The sequence below is a fragment of the Scomber scombrus genome, chromosome 15 (genome assembly GCF_963691925.1).
Source record: "Scomber scombrus chromosome 15, fScoSco1.1, whole genome shotgun sequence".
In the NCBI taxonomy this organism is placed as follows: domain Eukaryota; kingdom Metazoa; phylum Chordata; class Actinopteri; order Scombriformes; family Scombridae; genus Scomber; species Scomber scombrus.
Window position 1 is genome coordinate 8,570,671 of NC_084984.1, and position 6,804 is coordinate 8,577,474.

A 6,804-nucleotide genomic window follows, 5' to 3' on the forward strand; every position below is an offset into this window, starting at 1 on the left:
TACCACCACGCAGGGAAGAGCTCCTGCCGACAAACAAATGTTCCTCTTTATGTCTGGAGCATTCCACTTTCATTACTCACAGATCTCATTCCCCTGCCCCATAATCAAATCCTCATTGAGTGAGCTGAAACTCAGTTACTAGCACTGCTAGCAGCACGCAAACACACATGCATTCATGCCTGCGCGCACGTGCCCGCACACACTCAACTTTACAAAACTAATTGAAAGCATCATGGAGGCTGCAAATGAAATTAGAGGCACAAGAAGCAAGTGTTGTGCACTTTAACTCATTACCTTACATTATCCTGCTGTTACACTGTGAAACTGATCTGGCTTTCTGACTTAAACCTTTTCTCATGTTGACCTTCTATTACTTCCTTCAAGTGCAAAGACCAGCCAAAATCTGCTAGCAGACAAATGGGAGTGTACATTGAAGACTACAGATATGAATTTGTGCCGATGCCATTACCAATGTGATTTATGCATCTTAGTGCCACCAGAACAGAATTCATTTCAGCTGAGAGTCTAACTACAGGCCATTGAGCTATTAGTCTATAGTGTGGCTCAGTTTCAGACCCACATGGCCATCCAATTAAGAGGCTATTGTTGACATCCACAATGGAATAAGTGCTGTACTGCCCACACAGAAACAGAGTGCTTACTAAGTATCAAAGCAGTATTCTACAAAGCTCTAGGCCCGCAAAGGATACTGCTACCCTAACACACACACACACACACACACACAGACACACACACACACACACACACACACACACACACACACACACACACACACACACACACACACACACACACACACACACAACAAACCAACACGGTACATAGACTTACATTCATTTATTTCCTAACCCCAACCTTAGACAAAGTTTTTACCATAAAATTAATGATTTACATTATAGCGACTTACTTTTTGTCTGATTTGTGTCCCACAACATGAGTAATACCTGGTTCACACACACCTACAGTAGTGCTATCTTTGAGAGGACCAAACATTTACCATTTAACCCCAAAACTTACAGGTTTGGCTGATGAGATCAGAGGGTTGGTGGAGATTTGAGGGGAATTACATGAGGTCAGCGGACTCCATTTTCTAAGGTTGCATGAGCACAACAGGGCCACCAAGTATACCAACAGCATAATAAACAATACACACACTGATAAACACTTATATGGCTTGTAGTGGCTGATACCAAATGGAAAAAGCACTGCACTGCTGACACTTAAAAGGCATAAAAGCAACACTACCTGCTGCTGTTTGATTAGCTGGTACCTGTCGCCTCATGGCCTGTCTGCACTTCATTTCATCTGTTTTCACCTCTTTGCAGCTGTGTGGCACACGAGCATTGGCAAATGGAGCACAGTCCATTGATAAAGATGCAGTTTGTCCCACAAATAAAGTCAAGCACAGTATGTACAAGTCACACACAGTCCTGTGTGGGTTTATGTGAGTATGGCCTGTTATTATGTGCTTTTCCTGCTTTGACTAGTCAACATGTCTCTTGTGAAAAGGGTCCATCATACCCTGGGCTAATTTTAACACTGGAACTAACTATAACCCCAAAGTGCAGCCCTTACTCAAAGCCCTCAAAATAAAAAAATGGTACAACAAAAAAAATGTTCCCCCGCTCTCTTTTTTTGTATTTTAAAAAATAGTTTAATTTGGGATGGCAGTGCTCTTCAATTGTCTTCGAAATGTAAGCCTAAATAGGCAACTGACAGGATAATCTGACAAACTATGGCTGAACAAAAATAGATACTCCAAGAAAAAGGGAACACTTAGAGTAATGCATGAGGCATTATGCACATAAATAGATTTAGAGCTGGCCTCAACACTGCTGATTGATTCTGTAATTTCATGAAGTAAAGACTGTAAAATAAAAAAAATTTTCATCATAAAGCAATGTAATTGAGTGGACTTAAATTACTGTACGTGAAAAACAAATCCAAACCTATAAGGCTTTCTTTTTCTATGATTGACTGAAATGACAGCATGTCATGTTGGAAAAGTGTTCCCTTCCCTGTATGCCTGCCAGTTTAAATCTCCCTCTCTCAGCGATGCAACTTCCGTTTTCAGCACCACGAACAGCGCCGTCACTCTCATTTTTTCATCGGGAGCTTATACGGCAGCTTGAGGCGGGGAGAGGTAAACTTTTGGCAATATCAGAGTGAAGGTTTATAGCCGTGTATACGACAGCGTTTGCGCGTCTTGAGCCCAATGTTCACCACAGTCCGTCGCAGCGATAAATAAGTGCGGGCACGGAGACCGAAGGGAGAGGCGCTGGAGATAAGGCTCCCCGATATGAAATGAATATGCACAGAGACGATTCCGTGAAACAGATCGGTCGCTTTCTGCTACTGGGTTGCTGAGGGATTTTTTTATTTTTTTTTTTATTTAAAGAAGAAAAAAAACAAAACAAAACATTAAGAACCGAGCGACTTGCAGCGCAAAAAGAGACCTGGGAGGAAAGGACTGCTGTGCGGGGGGACGCAAAGGGACTCGATCTGCATGTGAGACCGCTGGTCCACACACACCGGAGGCAAGAGATGCAGCCTGCGAGCAAGCTCATGACTCTCATTCTCCTCATCTTCATGGGCACAGAACTCACCCAAGTAGGTTTTTTTTAAACGCCATTTTCCACCTACTGTATTAAAAGCTAGAACCCGCGGTTAATTGGCTCCAGATCCGCTGTGAGATTACTCGGTTACCTCGTATAAAGAGCCCCGGTGAATTAGCCCTTTACCCCGCTTAAACAGATTAACGGGTGGGATTACATGATGTGAATACATTGTGCTTGACGGGCGCGGATAGATCCAGCAGAGCCCTATTCAGTATCTTTACCGCCGGGGCTGCCAAACGGGCCAGATATGAGGGGGGATATTGCATGATCTGTCAATTTCCTCGTCAGTAAATTGTCTGATTAATAAATTCAGGGTTATTCTGTAATAAAATGTGCTATAGCTTTCTCTGAAAAAGGACTATTGTTCAATTATGGTCTACTGCCCTTTGGTGTTTTTAAATCAGGGCTCCACAATCAGATGCAGTCTCTCCTAGAAGGTGTTTTGAGCATGCTCAATGACCACAATGTGACTTACTGTTGCCTATGTGAGGGGAGAAGAGAGAACATTTAGTCCAGCAATGTAAAGCCACCCAGCTCAGTAGTAGAACAAGATTGCCGGTCAATAAAATGCATCTCTGATTCTTTACTGGAACTAGTAATTACTTCCTGCTATCTAAAAAGGCCATTTGCAGCAAAACACATAATAGTTATTGTTGCATTAAACTGTCGCCTTTATAAATTCTCACAAGCAAGGAGAGAAAGAGTGAGTGTATTTATTTATTGCCAGGCCCTCTCACCACTGGATGGAAGAATTTGATGATTTAATTGCCCTTGCTTGAACAGAGTCATATTTCACGAGCTTCACTGTTGTGTGAATCCAATTGTGGTTGGTAATTGGAGACAAAAAAAAAAAAAGTGCTACTGAGGTACTATCAATAAATTAATCTGCGGTCCCAGTGTATCCGTGATATATTCTAGTCCAAGTGACAAACTCAATAAAATGTGCTGGAAGTAGGCTGCTACAAATCCAGTTGGCCCTGATAACCGACGTGTTAGAACAATATTGATGTAATATTGCCTTGACAGAAATATGCCAGCAATTGATTTCCGTAAATTTATGAGAAATGCCAGTGTGCTGTGAGTGGGGCATTTTTTATTCACAGAGCAACAGCTTGCTTTTTGACATTCATGTGAAATTTGATTTGTAATTTCATCAATGCTGTAACCTTACAACACAGCTATCACTGGCGCGATTTCATCTCTCTACATTGATGCAGCAGGCTCTGAATGTAAAATGGGCATACAGGAGAGCGGCAGAGTGCACAAAAATGCTGACACAATCGAACAATGGGGCTATTTGCACTGATTGATGGAAGCCATCAGTTAGAGGGGAGAGAGGAAGAGAGAGTGGTGTGTTTCACTTCGGGTTTCATGACAGTCTGTTTGGGTCCTGCACGTTGCAGGTCAGGGCCCACGTTACAGTGGCAGTGTCTCTCTCTGATGGCCTGAGAGTGTGTATGTCCTCTGCCTGAAGGTAAGTCGATATTAGTCCTCAGCCTGCCTGTCTGCTTCCTTCCAGGAGAACAGAAACACAAGATACACTGACAGGCTCTATTAATACAGCCCCAGCTACAGAAACCTACATTGGATTTCAACGTAGGAAGGCCAGGCCTCTTCAAATCTCATCTCTGTTGAAAGATAAAAAAGTGAGAGGTGTATCTAGAGATATGAAGATATAAATCCTTTTACTACCAGATTACTCATCAGAAAAAGACATTCAGGCAATACCGCCTTGACCTTTGATGCTGAACAATTATGCCCTTTTAACGACAACATTAACCACCCTGCTTCAAAAGTCGTACACTGTTTCAGACAGCATGGGGCAGCGACAGCGTCTCTTTTCTTAACATCTGGCCAAGAGAACGGGGAGACGCCTGATTAGTAGCACCCTCTCTTCTTTAATTCTGCCTGCATTCCTTCACCTTTATCCTCCGCTGAAGGATTTGGCTACTGCCTGGTGTTCACACAGAGAAGAATAGTAAGCAGCCAGAGCGGCATCTGTTCCTCACCCAGTGGCTCCCCCATGGCTCCAGGCCCACATCCTACAGCATCTCACTGACACCTGACAAAACAGATGGTACTGCTATAGTAGCGCTTTTGACTCCATGCAACCTACATACTATAACTAATACTACGAACAGACATCAATGCAAAGAATTACTGTTAAGCAGCAGCACGTTTTACATTATTTCACACATGCATGCGCACATAATTAATAATGCATTTTTAAAAATCAATCTGGATTTTTCATTAAAAAACAAAAAAAAAGATGTTTCTAATTGGCATGAAGCAACTGGATTTGCAGACATGTCCACTTATGTGCTGCTCAAGTTTAAACTAAATGGCCCCAGCATGGGAACCTTTCTAAACATTTAAAGGTTTTAATGCATGAAACCGAAAAAAATCAATTCAGTTTTATGAGCGAAGCTGAGATGGAGTGGAGCTGAATTGCAATATGTGTGGTGTGATTGGCAGCTGGGGTTGAAGCTATTTATTATTCAGTATGGTTGGTTGAGCGACAAGGCAACGGAGAGAGAGGGAGAGAGAGAGAGCAGAAGAGGAGTAGGTGGGGATACGGTGCATTTTGTAGTGCACTTGCGGGCTGGAAATGTGATTTTTTGCCACTTTACTCTGTATGCTGAGCGTGTCAGTGTTGTTATCTTACTGTACACATACATTTAACCACCTGTTCACTGTAATACAATACAGTGCAATAGGGCAGCCAAAAATATTACTTTTTTATGAATCTGCTTTTGTTAAGACTGTGCCAGACTGTGTGTATCGATACTTTCTGAGACTGTAGTTTGTTGTTATTCTTTTAATTAGATTGTAAGATGCTTGCTTAAGTGCCCGATTGTGTGTCAATCCAGGTAATATTGTAAAAATGATAATTAAACAGGTACAGCACAGCCCCACAAGCCACATTCTCAATTTGATCAACACCTCTGACATAATTTTATTTATGCAGGCTATTACATTAGACTGCATAACTAATAAGTGTGCAATGCTGCCTTTAATATGTCTACACTCTTTATGTTAAATATTTGAGATCATGTAGATAATCATAAAGCCTCACTTCTTTAAGCCTTCCACAGTAAGTGATTGTAGCACAATAACAATGAAAGATATGTAGTTTTAATTTACAAATCTCTCTACAAATCAATCTTGATAAGTAGTCTGACTGACTGGCTGATAAGTGATTGACTTGTTTGTTGAGTCAGTCACCTTTTGTCAGTGCACCTGTGGCTCTGATAACACACTGTTAAATACTAAGCACTTAATTTCAGAGTTGGAACCTAAACTTTTGATGACTTGTGTCGCCTGTATTGAAACTGCTTTGGGATCACTTTGAAAACTCTCTGTATCCATTTGAAAGCTGTGTCATTAGAGACTGCTGTACTGCACCACTATTAGAGAACGCTAGACTGGACTAGACAGCCTGAACAGCGGTGAGGTGACCCCTGCCGATACTTCACAGTAAACTGTGGAGCCATCACTACAGTGAGCCCTCACCTCAAAGGTCATAAAGTATTTGTAGGGTAAAAGAGGCGAGAGAGAGAGAGAGAGAGAGAGAGAGAGAGAGAGAGAGAGAGAGAGAGAGAGAGAGAGAGAGAGAGAGAGAGAGAGAGAGAGAGAGAAATATGAAGGTGCAGTGAGCAACAAACTTTCCTTTCATGTTTCAGTTTACCAGAAAAATGCATTATGGAGCTACCAGAAATAGCTGTGGACACATTGGCACTTGCTATTCTGGGGGCCTCATGTATCATGCAGTACTGCAGTTTTGCCCATAGGCCAGTTGATGTGGACAGACAGATGAATTACTTTTTCATTTCTAAGCATTCAAACTGCTAAAATAAAGAAATCCTGTTGTATAAAATGCCATTCTTCACAAAAATATGCACCAATAACTGCACTTGCTGATGCACCCACATTTTTAAAGTCCTGATCACCATGTATTGAGTGCTATAACATGCCATCTATATAATGTAAAGTCAGTTAAAAACGAGTTTACTTTTTAAGCCTGTTTTTTTTAATGTAAATATATATGTTTTGTGATATTATGTGCCGTTTCCTTACATTTTAATAGCCAATACTTATTTATTTCAGCAACGCCAAAATCTGCTACACGATGGCGCCAGAGTCACACGAATTAAAAGCTCATCCT